The sequence below is a fragment of the Schistosoma haematobium genome, chromosome ZW (assembly GCF_000699445.3).
Source record: "Schistosoma haematobium chromosome ZW, whole genome shotgun sequence".
Classification (NCBI taxonomy): Eukaryota; Metazoa; Platyhelminthes; class Trematoda; order Strigeidida; family Schistosomatidae; genus Schistosoma; species Schistosoma haematobium.
In genome coordinates, this window is record NC_067195.1 from 41,017,138 (window position 1) to 41,035,261 (window position 18,124).

Below are 18,124 nucleotides of genomic sequence, written 5' to 3' on the forward strand. Positions count from 1 at the left end.
ATTCGACAGTGTAGATAGGAGGACATTATGGAAACTTCTTCGACACTACGGAGTTCCTGAGAAGATTGTCAATCTTATCCGGAACTCAAACGGTGGACTACAATGCAAGGTCGTGCATGAAGGACAGCTGACAGATGCATTTTAAGTAAGGGCCGCAGTCAGACAAGGCTGTTTACTCTCTCCCTTCCTTTTTCTTCTGGTGGTCGACTGGATTATGAGGACCTCGACATCTAAGGAAAATCACGGAATACAATGGACAGCTCAGAATCAATTAGACGATTCGGACTTCGCAGATGACCTAGCCCTCCTATCACATACACACGAACAGATGAAGATGAAGACAGCCAGTGTAGCAGCAGTCTCTGCATCAGTAGGCCTCAGCATACTCAAAGGGAAACCCAAGGTCCTCAAATTCAAAGCGGAGAACAGCAATCCAATCACTCTCGATGGCGAAACTCTGGAAGATGTAGAATCCTTCACATACCTGGGAAGCATCATCGATGAACAAGAAGGCTCAGATGCAGACGTAAAGGCAAGGATTGGCAAAGCAAGGGTCACATTCCTTCAGTTGAAATACATATGGAACTCAAAACAACTTTCAACCAACATCAAAGCCAAAATCTTCAATACCAACGTCAAGGCAGTTCTACTGTATGAAGCAGAAACTTGGAGAACTACAAGAACAACCATCAAGAAGGTACATTATTTATAAAAAGCTGTCTTTTCAAGATACTCAACATCCATTGGCCGGATACCATCAGCAACAGCCGTTTTGTGGGAGAGAACAAATCAGCTTCCAGCTGAAGAGGGAATTAGGAAAGGACGATGGAAATGGATAGGACATACACTACGCAAATCGTCAAACTGCATCACGAGACAAGCCGTAACTTGGGATCCTGTAGGGGAGCGGTAAAGAGGAAGGCCAAAGAACACATTACGTCGGATAATAGAAGCAGATATGAAAAGGATGAATAACAAATGGAGAGCTGGAAAGGATTGCCCAGGACAGGGTTGGATGGCGAATGCTGGTGAGCGGCCTATGCTCCTTCACGAGGAGTAACAGGCGTAAGTAAGTAAGAAATAACTAAAACAATTAACAATTTGCATTGTATGCTTGTAGATACATTCACCACTAAAATGTGTCGAAATTCAGATATAGTCTCTTTAAATACTTCATTTTCACAACTCTTAATGTTGCTTTCCAATCTGTGCTAATTTTATAAGTTATTCATATTTGAAATTTGTACTATATTTCATAATATATCTTATAACTCCAACCAATCCACGGAATTGCGTCACCGTACACCATTGTCTTCAGTGAGCTGTTATCTCGCAACAGACCTGGTTGAACTCCATTTGTAACAGCCTCTCATTAGAACTCCAGGAAATGCCTCTTGAAGTCAGTCACTAATGAGCAGATGATTATTATCAGAAAAAGTTTTATGGAGATTTTAACTTCAACTAACTCATGATTTCAACAAATGAAACTTCTAAAATCTCCACAAAGCCCCGTCCGATATCTTATAACTAACAGATTCTTGTTTAAAACCCTGTTTAGAAAAAAACACCTGTACTCTTCAAATTATCAGAACATGAAATATAATATTAACATAGCTGACTACTATGTAATTGTGATATCACAACAGTAAATAGCTTACAAGTATAAATCATTTCAATATTTAGCTCTTCAAACGTTTGTTGTTTTTCTTCTCTTATTGAATTATTTCATGTTTTGTATACATATACATAATATCAAACAGTAAATATTAATGTGAATGTCATCAATGTAAAATATAAATAACGATATTCAAGATCTTTAGATAGAATAATAAAAGTTATGAAAGCGTTGATGATTTAACGTAACTCCTATCTCGCACGTCAGTGTTTCTTTTTTCCTCGTAAATATTTCTTTTATTTATTGATTTGTCAACAAATTCTTTTTCTAAATTTTCACTGAAAATATTCAAGTTCAATCATAATAAACCAGATGATTGCGTGATTAGTTAGTGGTAATTAAAAAACAAGTGATATGTCAAGTAATATCTTACATTCATGCTACGAGAGTGTAGACAAGTGTGCTTTATACACAAACATTTATTCTTATTGGCATCTGCCAATGTGTAGGAAATCATTTAATAAGATATATTTTTTTCTTTTTAAAAATAATCTCCATTTAGTGGCCTTAATTCAATGCAAGGCTAATTGAATTAATAAGACTGAATATTATATTGAATTATCGTCTTTCGTCGTAGTTTCAGATAGCATCCACTTAAACGTGAAAACTATTTTCAACTTATTGAAACATACAGTTGTACTTCCTGATTAGTTATGCAACGTATTCAATTTGAAATAAAAGAAACATTTAATTTGTTGTCAGATGAATTCTGAATGCTAAAATAAACATTAGGTTTTAGAACACTTGTTAATAAAAATGTCTCTTCAACTTTCAGAATATATATGAATGATATATACATTACCAACACTTGATAAGTGAACCAATCCAATAATCCATTTTTAAGTAATTTGGACAACACTACTTTCACTTATCAGTGTTGGAAGATGTAATGTTGCTATCAATAGTGATTAAACGACATATTTTGTGAAATGGTTATGATTAAAATACAATTTAGATGTATAGAAGAATTACTGGCTTACCTGAGTGTAATATGCAGTGTATGCTTATGAAAATGATAATAATGCGGTTTATACAAATTTTGAAGACGGTGTTTATTATGAACAAAATGTTTCCATATTTTGAGTTTAATATAACTTTCAACTCTCAAACCCTTTCTTTGATACAGTAGCATATTAAAATATTTCCACACCTGATAATAAATGTCTTAAATCAGTGAAAAACCACAGTATTAGGTAAGTGGATGGCCATCACTTGAATACTTTGACATATCAACTTCTGTCAGGAATCTATCTTGTTAACTAGAACAACATATATAATAGGATAATATTGTTTTTAATTACATCTTCCTCAGGATAATATAAAATAACATTCATGTATACATATTTATGACATATTTTCAAACACTCAACGCAGTTCATGAGTTCGCAACGAAATCTCTAACAAAACAAATCACAACAATTAAGAAGTGGAAATTAATTTCAAAATATTAGGTCCACAGCATAGGAATTATGTCAAAAGCTGACACAATAAGCTTGTTTAAATAGTCCGTCTACCCAGGAAACTTTGATAAAAAATGTGACAGATGTGGCATTTCAAATGTATTCAGGTTTATTTGAGCTAATGGCATAGTTGTCAACACAATCCTTTTCACAATATTCATTAGGATTCTACTGCGAAAAATGACTGACTATCAGCACTAAAAATGATTTTCATTTCAATAAATGTATAAAATAGAAAAAAAATGACCAGTCTTTGGGATCTCTATTTCAATATCTATAATATTGTCATAAACTAAATATTTTGTTTAACAATAAGTAAGACTCTATTACTCGTAATTGATTCATGTATATCCTGAAGTGCTAAAATTAAATGATTCCTTTTTTCGTATAATCCATATTAGTCTGATTTATAACTAAAAAGAAATAAACTTTTCCTGAGCACTAAAAAAAGAAAAAGAAAAACACAAACAAAATCGATCAATAGAAAAGAGAGAGGGAAAGCGAGAGAGGAGAACAAGTGCAATAAACTTATTGTGTTTGTTTCTTTCGGTCAATTAACTTTTTTAATTACTTAAGTTAATTAGACCGCAAAAGTTTCAAATAAATTTCATATAACGATAATAATAATAATAAGTAAATAAAATCCATTGCATTCTTCTGTACATAACGACTATTACTGACTTCTGTTGTTTGTTTTTTGTTTTTCAATATAAAAGAGGGATAAAGAAACTAGTTAACTACTGCATGGTTAAATAAGATAAACTGTATAGTGTTTTTACTTATTATTTTGAATGTCATATAGACAATTAACTTCTTAGTTGTATAAGGTAGATATAATTGAAATCGTTACTTGATATATTATCTGTGAGTAATAGCTAATTGTAAACAAAATAGATTTCTTTTTTTCATTACTTGAATTACCCATTATTCACGTATTGAACAATTGAATGTCACCATCCTTACGTAATTTATTATCCTCCAACATCTGTAATCCAACCTATAAAATAACTGAACAATTTATTTCTTTGTTTAATTCACTATAGTGTTTTAAGATACCTTTTTAAGGTTGTCTTTTTACAGTTTAATACAATTTTCATTAATGAGAGGGATAATCAATAAGTGAAAAACTTGAATAATTTTACAGAAAATAAATTTGATAATTTGTTATCTACCATTTTCTAAGTGAACAATACCGATGGTGATTCCATGGTTCATTTAGTTGAGGTTCAAAGTATCACAGGTATATATGTTCACTCAATAGACCAAATGAGTTTCAACTTATTTTGGTATTTATCTTCACTACATACAATATATACTAATAATAGTCTTTATTATACAGACAATAGTAAACCATAGTTGTTTAGTGTATGTTATTTTGATCATATTTGAGATTTATCAACATGAATACACATATCTGCTCTTATAATACAAAGAGATAATAGCAAATTTTCTGTTGGCTATCTTACAAACGTAAAACTTATGGAAAGTGACTTGTACCAATGAATAAGAAAATCAAATACACAGGTGATCTGGTGGAACAGCATAATGTGTAATTGACCGCCAGGAATTATGTATCACATTTCAAAACCATATTTTATACAAATTCCTAATCATCCCTATCAAAAAGAAAGATGGTTTCGGTTGTTGAATATGGTACGTTTTACAATTCGATTATCACTCTCATAGACACATAACATATGTCAGTTGAAAAGTAAAGAAAAATGTGACCAACAAGTGCATCTGGAGTACTGGATTGCCAAACCTAATTGGTCTTTGTACATGTTCTGATAATTTAAATGAACCTGACCCCACTATAATTCATGACAAATAACATGTTTTATTACTGCTGAGTGTATTTAAACTTATTAGATTTATTTCCTCTGATAATTCAGTATGCACGAACAGTTATAAATCTCAAATAATTGAAAAAAAGATTTTTCAGCCTCAGGTAGTTTGTTTTACGTTATGGTCAGCTACAGTTTATGTAACGTAAAAAACATAATGTATATTAGTAATGCACTAGTGTTTTAAAGCTTGCTGTATTGGATGAAATAATTACTTTTCCCACTTTTTAAGACTTTACCACATCAAATTCAATACTTGAAACCTGATTAAGCTTGAACTTTACTTGCCATAATAACGTTGATAGAACGAATTGTTCATTTCAATACAATAAAGTTATTCCTGTAAAACTAAATCTGTCTAATCGACAAGTGCTCACTCTACGACTGTGCTACAGAATATATCGTACTGATTAAACGACTCCTTTACATGTTTAACTAGGAAATATATATGAATTAAAATGAAATTAAAACCATCATTATGGCAATATAATAATATTAGATGAGAGTAATGGTGATCCTATTGAAGAAGTTCAATGCTACATCTTCCCCTCCCTCGCAGTATGAAGTATTTTACACAACCCTCAATCGCCTATCACAATTTATAAAACCAAGCAATTAGGAAATATTTAGTCAGTAGTATAGAAAGACTATATTGTTATTTTTGCAAAACATTATCAAGCAACCTTTTTCCATATTTTATTGTTGTGCTTACTTTTATCGTTACCTTTAGAACACCGTTACATAGATCCACACAGAGGAAATGTACAAACAGAATACCGACGAACTTTGATATCTCATGTCAAATTTGACCTTGGTAAAATAACTAAAATAAGGATTCAGTGCAGTCTTTTTTTCACAGAATGAATTATCTTGGCATTACTGTAGTAATATTTCAAGTAACCATACTTTTGTGATTTGCACATTAATTATCATCGTTATCATTATGAAGTAATATGCTTCTACGTTCACACAGTTGTCAAAATACCAGTTGATTGAGATGTAGTCTACGGTATATCCAATCTTGTAAATCAATAATCTGATATATATATATAACAAAACAATAATATTAGCATATTAAAAGCTTTAGATTAGAAAAAACTAGTATCCCCAAATGGTCACATAAAACTTGTCACAATTGCTCTTCCAAAATTTTGTTTTATTTAAATGAACAAAATAATAAATAAGATAAACCACAATAACCTTAGTGTAAAACAGCTAATGATATTTCATTCAGTACATTTTAATTGTCTAGGGAGTAGTTAATATGCATATATAACTTGCAAACATTTATGATAATCGTTATAAAAATAAAATACAACAACAATCTCTAATCAGTCAATTTAAGCCAATTTAATCTGTTAGAATGTACCATTAGGTCAGCTTTATTTGGAATGTTTCTGAGAAATTTTATTATTATTATCATTATATATGAGAATATGGAAATAAATGAATTCTGTGTATATGACTTATTTGTATTTTCTTTTGAGAGAAGATTTGATTCTGACAAGTTCATTTTTAGGATAGTTTAGTTTAATATTTCTTTCCTCTAAGTTAATCAACTTATGTACTTATATAGGTCATTAGAAATTAGGGATTAATTATTCTTATAAACGTAATGGATTTATCTATTTTAAATGGTTTTTTTGTTTTAGCAAGTAAGAATAACTATAATTATTAATATGGAAGGTATATAATTTATATCTCATAGAAACAAAGGACAATTCACTTAGAAATAAGTTTTCTTAAACACTATTTATCGCATCAATAAAATAAGAAACAATTTCTCCTTTCTAATCTAACTGTTTCCTGTGATTTTATGTTCATTTAGAGAGTTAAAAAAAAGCAGCTTAAACATTAATGTTAATGTGATTTGTATATTTCTGATTTCTTCTTTTTATCCTGTTGTTGAGTATGAAAATATCAGTGATCTAACATTATTTACTTAAATATTTACTTCAAGGACACATCGGCACTGTTGCATCTTAAAACTCTTTACGGTGTACAATATTATTTTAAGAAGCAAACGATTTTAAATATTATCCCATAATAATATATACGAAATTGATAAATGTAAGAATCCTCCACATATAAGCGATACATAACTTTTTTTATTGATATTGCGCATGAAGTCATATACGACTTTTGAATAATGAGTTTATTCCATGTGTTTATGACCTCAAGAAGATACTGTGATAGGTTTCCTAGATTACGAACTTACTTTTACACTAAAAGCTTATAATTGACTTTAAATTTTTAATATATTGTCTTATATGTATATTCTTGAAGACCGTTGTGTAAATACCGTCGAACAATCTCCACAAAATTGCAATAATATCCAAAATACTTGTTCACAATACTTTTTGGGATTTCTTCCTCCCTCTTATTTAACGTTTTGTTTAGCATTTAACAGTACGTTAGGTATGATAACTGAGAATTACTTATAGAATATTGATAGGTGTCCGAAGTGACATCATTTTCATGTTACTTGTTTCAATGTTGGACTCACATTTATCATAACAAACAAACATTCCAGTGTCAGAATGTGATCACCTAGCTGACAGGTAAAAAGATACGGTTATCGAACACAAAAAAGATGGTAAAAGCAGGTACTAATCCAGAGCAATAAATTATCAAATTATCTTTTAATTTTGACACTGGTATTGATTAAGTTTTGGTCATGCGATGACTTGAAAGTAATAAAAGCAGTCTTTAGTCCTCCTAGACTATTTACTCAGAGTGAGAATAAAGTTACTCATATCAAAATTTTCAAAATTATTTTGACAAGAAAACAATGATTTTAAAAAGTGGTGAATTAAGTGTTCTATCTTCTTCACTGGGTAAAACAGATTTTAAGTTTGTAAAGAAAATTACCAATCACTTCAATTGTTGGTTTAGGAATTATATTTTTTTCTTATATTGAACATCGGTTACTTGTCAGTTAAAATCTGTAGATCTCTGTACACTGACTGGATGTTTCGATTTTACAACAAATAATTAAATTCAAATACTTCAATAATTAAACAATCAACAAACTGAAAATATTCTAGCGATGTTGATCATAGTCTTAGTAATCAGATTATGGTTGAATTTATATGAACAGATTAGGGTTACATTTAAATCACTCATGTGACAAAAACCAACAGCATATGGAGGAGCACCCAATTTAAAGGCCAGGAATTAAAAATGACTAACTGTCATGAGAAATGAATAACAACAGCTAGGAAAAAATCACAGCATGGAGTAAAGTGGTAAGCTAGAATGCCGCTGGACGATCTAGACTTTCCAGATGATCTGGCTCTTCTATCGCACATACAACAAATGCAGGAGAAGACGACCAGTGTAGCAGCAGCCTCAGCAGCAGGAGATCTCAACATACACAAAGAGAAAAGCGAAATTCTCCGAAACAACACAGCATGCAACAACAGCATTATACTTGACGGAGAAGATATGGAAGATGTAAAAACCTTTACATATCTGGGCAGCATCATTGATGAACACGGTCGATCTGATGCAGATGTGAAGGCGCGGATCGGAAAAGCAAGAGTAGCATATTTACAACTGACGAACATCTGGAACTCAAAACAACTGTCAACTAACACCGAATTCAGGAACCTGGATAACTATGAAAGCCATCATCCGTGTTTATTAACAGTTGTCTACGCAAAATACTTCGGATCCGTTGGCCAGACACTATTAGCAACAACCTACTGTGGGAGAGAACAAACCAGATCCCAGCGGAAGAAGAAATCAGGAAGAAGTGCTGGAAGTGGATAGGACACACATTGAGGAAAGCACCCAACTGCGTCACAAGGCAAGCACTCACATGGAATCCTCAAGGCCAAAGGAGGAGAGGAAGACCAAAGAACACATTACGCCGGGAAATGGAGACAGACATGAGAAAAATGAATAAGAATTGAATAGAACTAGAAAAGAAGGCCCAGGACAGAGTGGGTTGGAGAATGTTGGTCGGCGGCCTATGATCCATTAAGAGTAACAGGTTTAAATAAAAATTAAGTAAATAAGAAAAAAATCAAATTTTGTCCAGAAAGCAAACGTTTGACTGTAATTTTCTATAATCTGGTTATTATAGTAGTTCATAGCACATTGAATGTCCACTAAAAATTAATAATAGATGTCTTCCCGGTGTACAAATAATCTGTTCATCAATAATTTTACTAGAAATTAGAGACCAATGACTGTTTAAATTTTTTGTAACAACGAAAGTTCGAAAGTATTTTACTGGTTAAAATATAAGTAGTTCGTTATAGCTACATTTATACAGAAGTATTTGAAATTCTTTAATTTAGATCCTTTTGATATAATTGTAATCAACACTCCGTGAAGATAGTAGTATCCCTATCGTTCTTTGGCGGTTTTCACCGGTGCACTGAGCTCATAAACATATTTTATCTGACAGACTATCATAATTACCATTTAGATTATGCTTTTGTCCTCACTCGGTTGACATAAACCTTCATATTATGTATTATAACTGCTTCGGTATTCGATATATTTACTCAAATTAACCAGTGACACCATGTGGGTTTCAACTGATAAGCAGATGACTATTAGGACGTAAATCACTGTTACAATATATATCATCAATTATTTTTGTAGGACGTACGCATTTAGTTTGATTGATATTGTATGATGCGACCAAGCTGTACGTTTTAGGCGTCCACGACATGATCAAGAACCCTAACTACAAAAGGATAAGATATAGAAAAGCAATAGTTGCTCACATCTATATTTTTTAAAGGACAAATATTTTTGAAAATAATCAAGTATTTCTCGAAAACATCCTATACATCTAGATGAACAACATATAAATATATTAGAAAAATTATATCACACAGAGTCGGAACATTTTGGACTAATGAATAGATTGGGCTCCATATCATACGAAGAAAAAGATTGTTTATTAGTATAGGAACTTGTGGAGATTGTTACAAAAATGATGTGCTCAATAGTAACAAGCTTTAAAATGGTATTCCCAGGGTACTATTGAGAATCCGTGACCAGTTGAGTCTATTCCATGTCGGATGTGAGACAGTTATCCACCTCAGACAACGGGCGAAAGGTTGTGCAAGATCACTGACCGATTGAAGTTACACATTAACACCGTTGGATGTCGGCTCAGAGGTCTAGGGATAAGCATTCGCGCGTGAAACCGATGATTTTGGGTTTGAGTCCGGGTGAGTTGTCGTGGACGCGCACTGCTGAGGAGTCCCATACTAGGACGGAACGGCCGTCCAGTGCTTCCAGGTTTTCAATGGTGGCATAGAATAGTTTATTACTATTATCTTTTTAGATTTTGTTAGGTATAAAACCCATACTATCCCATAGCTCATTACATAAAAGGATAAAAGAGATGAATCTGATCTTTCTACAAGAAATGATTTATAGATAAGAAAATGTATGATGGAACGATAAACAGAAGATTTAATATACCTTGCCTTAAAATATTGAATATCACAAGAACAATAGACTAAATTAATAAAACGATTGTTTTATCAGCTATTCAATACGTTGTAATCAAAAATGAAATTTGTCAGAATGGAATTACAAAATTGCTACATTGTAAGTCAGCTAACATTATATGATCATCAGTTTATGATGAATAGTGGGGCGACTAAACTCTGTGATAATAACCTCAAACCCATAAATTAAATTATTCTTATAGTAAGTAAAGTTTTCATATCGATCGACATATGGAAAATTTTATGTGGAAGTTACATGTTCAAATAAAAGTCATTTGGTCAAATACGTGATTCTCCATATAAGGGCTAATTTTACCTGAGTATGTACATAACTATTACTTATTCACTCTAAGTTTGCATTTTATCCCCTGGTAAGTGTTTCAATAGTTCAGAGTATCAAGAACATTATTTTTGTCGATCGACTAAATAAAATTTTGTGGGCGGTATCTTTATTATTAGATCACCTAAATACATTTTTAATATGTTTTTTACAGAATAAAGTTTGAATAAATCATTTGGTTATAACTCACTCATCGGTATATATTTTAATTAATATAAATTATTAATTTATAACTTAATAAGTTAGCAAAAAGTAAAGTCACTCAATAGGAATAGGATTTTAATAAGTTGTTAAACATAAGTTAATAGTTTCTTTTGCAGAATTAAGTTCTCTTTAACATCACCAGCTATTAAGCATCAACTAAAAGGTCTCCTTACGGATAAAATTACTCAATCGTGAAGGTGGTTCATATGGTAACAGTAATTTCCTGTAATATTCAGCTTATAAAGACAACATATTCAATGCTGCTCTTATTTAACAGTAAGAAAAGATTAAAAAACATCACGACGTTATATTTAACACAAGTAACATAACACTGTAAAAGAAAGAAGCTGCTGAATTATGGATAGAAAAATCAAACATTTTAGTATTCTGTGCCTACTTCGTATAAGTTGATAGTTGGGAGGTGACACATCATCAGTAAATCGTGTTATTTTGAATGCTACAATGCTTATATAGATATTTTTGATTGACTAACTAACTACAGGTCAAGACCTAATAGTCCAATAATCAACATCTCAGAACTCAGGAAACATACAAATTTACTAGTTTGTATCTATTTAGGATATATAATGAAAACTATGGCAAAATGGAGACAAGGGAATTTTTGTATCTCTATTTTGTCGGTAAATCAATATATATATATATAATTTATTAATATGGATTAGGGTCGTGTTACTAAGCGGAATAACGTTTGCTTACATAATCATTGAATTAACGAAATGTAAATTATATGTCATTGGTTTATTTTAGTTGTTGCTTGTTAAAGATGGCTTTTTTTAGATACAAGTAGTAGAAAATGACTAATGATTTATCATTATTTCGTTCGCTGGTTTACTATTAATACGACTGATGAGTTATATCAAAGTGTTAACGTTATAACGAATACTTTTTTCGTGCTGAAAATAAAGTATTGTAACTTAACTAAGCATAGTTAGGTCCAGGAACTGAGTAGTATTATTTTTAAATATTTACCTTCCTTTTAAGCTACTATCTGTAGTTGATTGTACGTTTTATTTAACTACTTAGTACACACTCAACACTTACATACAATATCGAATTTTAAAATCAAATCTAAATAACTCTCGTTTGTTTTTGTGGATTGCATGTGTGTTTAAAATCAAATAATATAAATAATGTCACAAAAATTATTATAAGGACCCTAAGTCCTCAGAACAGTGGTATATTTACTAAAAATTAAGTTAATATTATCAATATGCCAGCAAACACATTATCTAATTTTAAAATGCTTGAACAGTCTTATCTGTGACGATCTCTTAGTTGTGCTTTAATGTTAAAATAAAACCAATAAACGATTGTTTTTAGGTACAGCATATCACAAGTAACATAAGATCAATGTGTATGCATACATAACATATCTGTATGATATTAAAGCGTTTGTTTATAGTAATTATTTTGTTTACGTTAAATATTTTCTAAACATTTAATTATTTGATACGAAACAATCTGTTTATCTAAAGTTTTCGTTTTATACAATATAAAAACCTGTTTAACAAACAATACACTTTCGAAATGAAACTAAATTCTTTTCTCAACTTAGCATATCATGCATCTTGTTAAATAATAATCACACCATATTTACTTTGTTTTAAAGGCTTGTAAAACATTTGGAGATTACACTTTGTCATATTACTTTAAGCTCTAAACATAAGTTAAGAAGAAAGAGTATATTTGTAATATCTCAGCGAATGAATTCGAAGTAAATCTAACGTTTAAGCATTTTAAAGGAAATATTCCCTTGGAAAAGCCCGATGTCTCAAATCAACTCGGTGCCTAAATACTATAAAACTATTCATTCAAATTTAAACGAAAATTCTTATATTTTATAAATATGACGTCTTTCGTAGATTTAGCGAAGTCTGACATTATTAGTTCCCAAACCATTTCACCTATATCATATTAGACTTTAATACTGATAGATAGGTCTTATAAATACAAGTCAAATGAGAATCCTATCCACGTTTGTTTGTATCAATAACACTTTGTACGTTTTAGATTATAAGTTTAAGTAAATCATACTTAAAACATTTTGAATGAACGATAACAACAAAATTCTTCAATTCATCGTTTGATTACAATTTATCAAAGCGAGAAAAGACTTAGATACAACTTCACAATTATTATTATTATTATTATTATTATTATTATTAATATTAGGATATTTTTGATAATTAATTTTTTTATTATTAATCAGTATATTCACGTTAAGTAAATAAACTATAAAGGAATATCCAGTTTTTAGAACAGTTTCAAATAAAAGTCAATTTCGGTACATTTATCTTTTATGGTTACTGGTAGATAAAATAAAAATGGACATTATTCATTGAAAACCAATAGTAATTGCTTTTGTTTTTGTTTTTGTATTTTTTATCCGAGACAAAATTAATGTAACACATTCTAGTTTATGGATTAACACCTCTTTTTTTCTTTTATATTATCATAAATAACATAAATAATAGTGACAGATAATATCATTGTACTACTGAAATATTCATTAGTTTAGTTGGCAAATTAAAAACATTCTTAATGAAAGCAAATAAATAAGTCTAGAATATAATCTTATTTTGATCATAAATTTTATCACTTAATGTAATTAATAGCAAAGGTATTTTATTATCAAAGTTACACTTGAAACTGTCCGCATATAAGTTAACATATATATATATATATATATATATATATAATTAAGGGACAAAAATGAGAAAATATATATCGTAAACCAACAGATGGACTTGCCTGTCGCACACAACTGTTGAATAGAACATGATACTTTCTCTTAACTCAAACCAATAAATAACATAAACTATTACGTTTTAATAATGTTATGCAGATACAATGAGGCATAACAGTTATCCCTCCGAATGTTTTGTATTTAGTAGTTGCTTTTCAGAACATATAGATTCAGTTTATCGATTAAATTGGTGGTAACCCATTACACCATCCGTTCCCAGTAAAAATGACAAAAAATGAGTGGTAAAGTCGCGTCCGCATTTCAAATATTTGAGTCAACATATATTATATGATTTGAAACTTTTAAGGTAGATAACATTGTTAGTAGCACATCTGACTTTTGCCACCTTCAAGGCTATAAGTTAGACAATATAATAATGATCGGTAAGCTTGAAAACCTCTTTTGAATCTTTTTTTGTGTACCAGGATCTAAATTTCGGTTACCATAATATAATTGATATTATATAATTCATGAACACAAGAACTATTTACATGTAAAGCATAATACATATTTATTTGGAATAATGTATTGAAACATGTTTTAATTCCCAAAGAAAATTAATAAAACCCTCCATTTCACATCATACATAAACATAAAGTACACACTTTCTTTTATACCAACCAACTAAAAAGAAATTTGAAATTTAAACTGATGAACATTTAAATATTAAGTGAACTGAATGATTTGCTTCCATCTAGTAAACAAAAGTAAGCATGATTAATCTTATAATAACAAACGACTAGATTCATATTTCTTATTATTAAATATCTACATGTAAATGTGAAGTGGATTATGAACATGTTACATAATAAATCACATTAAACGTTTATTTATAATTCGTGTCGTAGATAATGTGTAATTCAATAAGTCAAGAATACAACATGTAAATTTTGGTGCTTGTATTTCCTTCATTCCCAGAATAATCATTAAAATCTGTGTAGTCCTTTTTAATACATAATGAGTGAAGTATAAAACTACATTTCAAAATGTTTACATTTCATTTATTTACTTTCCTTACCCATCATAATTGTTTATAAATTCAAGTTCAGCAGATCAAACTAATAATGACTTATTCCGTTGTGTTCTTCCTTTGCACCATAATCCTGACACACAAAATCTTTTCCTGAAAGTATATTTAAATTAGTTTAATTTGTGTTAAGTTTAAGAAAGTGCATTTTACGATAAGGAAATATTTTCAGAAGAAAAAAAAAGGGAAAAAGAAAAACTATTTGCCGCAGAAGAAAGTCCCACTTTGAAAAGGATTAAGATGAAATGGCTTTAATAAAAATGAATTATTTTCATTAGCTTCTAGGGTTATGTATTATTGGAGCTAAACAATTTTAAGTAGATGAAATCTGTAACAACATTAATAGACAGAGTGTTTATTTATAATTTATATGTAGCTAGGGATAAATGTACACTGTATTTAGCATTTGATGTTAATTTGAAAACAGTTAAGGTTTGTTCTTCGGTTTTTATACTACCTAAGAAATATCTAGATCAACATGTCTACATATTTACAAACTGAGAATAACTATTGTAACTATTCTAATATAAATTTATAAACTGTACATCTTTAGTGTAAAAAAATTACTCAACCTACAAAACTTGTGTCATTACTGGGACCCCAAACCATTGAGTTGACAGTCATTTATTATTTAATCAAAATTCCAAAAAACCTTTGCCAGTAAATTCAACTATAATAGTTCAATTACAAAGAAATTTAATTGGACATTATAATAATTTACAAAATCTAAACACTATAAGAGGAATTATTGCTTGATGTGACTTGCAACCTATAGGTATTTGTGACACTAAAGAAAGTTAACTTTTAAAAATGTAAATAATAGCGGCAGAAGTGTGAAATATTTAGGCAGTAGCTCTTCTAGAGTTACTGCTGGTCCGGTAAAGGAGGATGATTGAGCTTGTGGTCGCCAACACCATCGCGTAGAAAAAAATCTTCCTAAAAAAACGACAATCAGATTGAACAAATTAAATCATCTAAACCCTGCCCTGGGAGTTGAAGGGAGGATTATCACACCTCAGGATGAGAGCTGAGATTTTTCAGATGTCAAGAAGCTGATGCCTCTTCTAAAAACTGGTAGGGAAATGTAGAAAACCTAAGAGACCGGTAAAGTACAAAGAAGACAAGACAATCACTGAGATTCAAGAACAGAGTAACAGTAGGTAGAATTCTTTGAAAAACTCCCAAATAAATCAGCTCCATTGAATCTACAGTACGTCGACGCGGCACGTACAGGTATTCTGATAGACATTGATTACTTGGATGTAAACCGATGAAAAAAATGACTTGTGAAAGACAATTATTCAGTTCATCACACTTCGCAATAATTCTCTTACTGATATCATTTTTAGCTAACAGTTATTTCAAGCATACCATTTTCCACGAAAACATAACACGAAATAGCGATAGAATCTTCTTTTATTTTCTCTGAAGCTTCCGCTGATCAAGACTCAATTTCGATTTTGACACAAGTAATTTGAATAAATAAAACTGTTTCAAATTTGTATTTTTAGTTTTTTTTCCTTTGAATTGTTCTTATCACTCGGAGATTATACTATAGGAAAAAAGAAATGAGATTATAAGAAAAAAACCGTTCTTCCATTGACTTCAAAAACAAAATGAAATTGGGAACTACTAGTTTTCTTCTCTTCCTTGCTGTTTTCCATTATCTTTATCGACAGATTTTGTTGTTTCCTTTCTTTTCTATAATTTAGTATATTTTCAATTTTGTATATATATATATATATATATATATATATATATATATATATATAGGACTAGTAAATATATAATGTTGGTTGTTAGAACACTGCTGTAAATGAATTGGATATTATTTCTCCTCATATTACCATTATTCTTATTTTCCCGGCTTCTATAACAATAAAAGCAAGAATATAAAATGAGGGTTTTTACAAAATATATATTTCAACTAGCTTTGTCACTTTTGTTAGAGAGTTATTATCAGTACTCGGTTTGATATTCAAATGAAAGCAAATAAAAGTAATCTTCTTGTATCTTTGGTTATTATATATTTATGCGATATTGTTTTTATTAATATCGATCTGCAGTTTTTTCTCGTCTATCTTCTTCAGTAACAGTTCATTAGTTTAATTACAAAATCCCAAATAAAAACTAATTTCGAATTATTACAAAAATGTTGTTTTGATAAATATAAATAAAAACTTAATTAGGTCCCCTATGTATTTCTACCATGTATATATTAAACGTGACTTATCAATAGTAAACAGTTAAAAGCCAAAAGCTTTAACTTTTTTTAGCTTGAAATGTTCAAGATGTTTATTATAGGTTACGATCACCCCTAAACGAGTAAGGTTCACCAAGAACTAACTTCTAATGAGATATTGAAAGTTCTTAAAAAAGCCACGATCCATTTAGTTTTATCATGACAACAGTAAGACAGAAGTAATATATAATATTGAGTAAGGGTCATACTATATTATGAATCAAATTAAATTTGAAACGTGGACTATATTTTAAGGCAGACTTCTAATAACATTGTGCTCGTCAAGCGACCAAACGTCCTACTTTGTGGTGAACGCTGTTGCATAACACAAATCTCGACAAAACAACTGTTTAGTTCTCATCGGTATTCAATGAATCATCAGCTGACTGCTTTCACGGTGAAAACTGTCCAAACAGAACAGGATCGTCTATTCACATAAAAGGTATAAGGTCAGGTAAAAGTATTAGGTTGTTACTGAACGTATTACAAAAAATCATTCGATAATATTCATAGCAAAAAGTCGCTAATTTGCAATAAGTATCCACTATGTGCATTAATAGTATAATATGAACACATATTTGATAGCATTTAATGTAAGCGAATGCAGAAAAACATAACTTCAAAAACTTACAGTGTCTTCGTAAGATTGGTCAAGAGGGTTTTTAAAACAATGTTGTATTTTCAAAACCCCTGTTTCCTTCAGTAGAAAACACAATAAAATATGAAATAAATATTTCACTCCTCACGTTAGACCATGCATTAAAAATAGAACTTAACACTATACACATAAAATGACAAGTTAAACTACAGTAGGAGCAAAAATCGATACATATAGACAACTGTTCCCCGCATTATTTCTTTACTGTAATGTTAATCAGTTACTCGTGAAGAATGAAAACAACTCATTACGGAACCTTATTCGACTGTTAGAAGTTTTATTTATGAAGACAGTTTTCATCACAGGATCACTGATGATCTGAGCATAATGCTGAGTTACGTTTAGTTTAAAAGTAGCTGCCAACAGCGCCAACTATCAAATGGGAAACCATTCAAATTAAGAGTATGTCAATCTGAGTTTTGATTTA

The 18,124-nt window shown here is 30.3% G+C and overlaps 1 protein-coding gene across 1 annotated transcript in view; it reads left to right on the plus strand.

Moving 5' to 3' along the window:
• Positions 1-18,124, plus strand: part of INX3_1 (Innexin inx3) — a 60,386-nt gene that overhangs the window by 39,791 nt on the left and 2,471 nt on the right. The window lies entirely within an intron of this gene.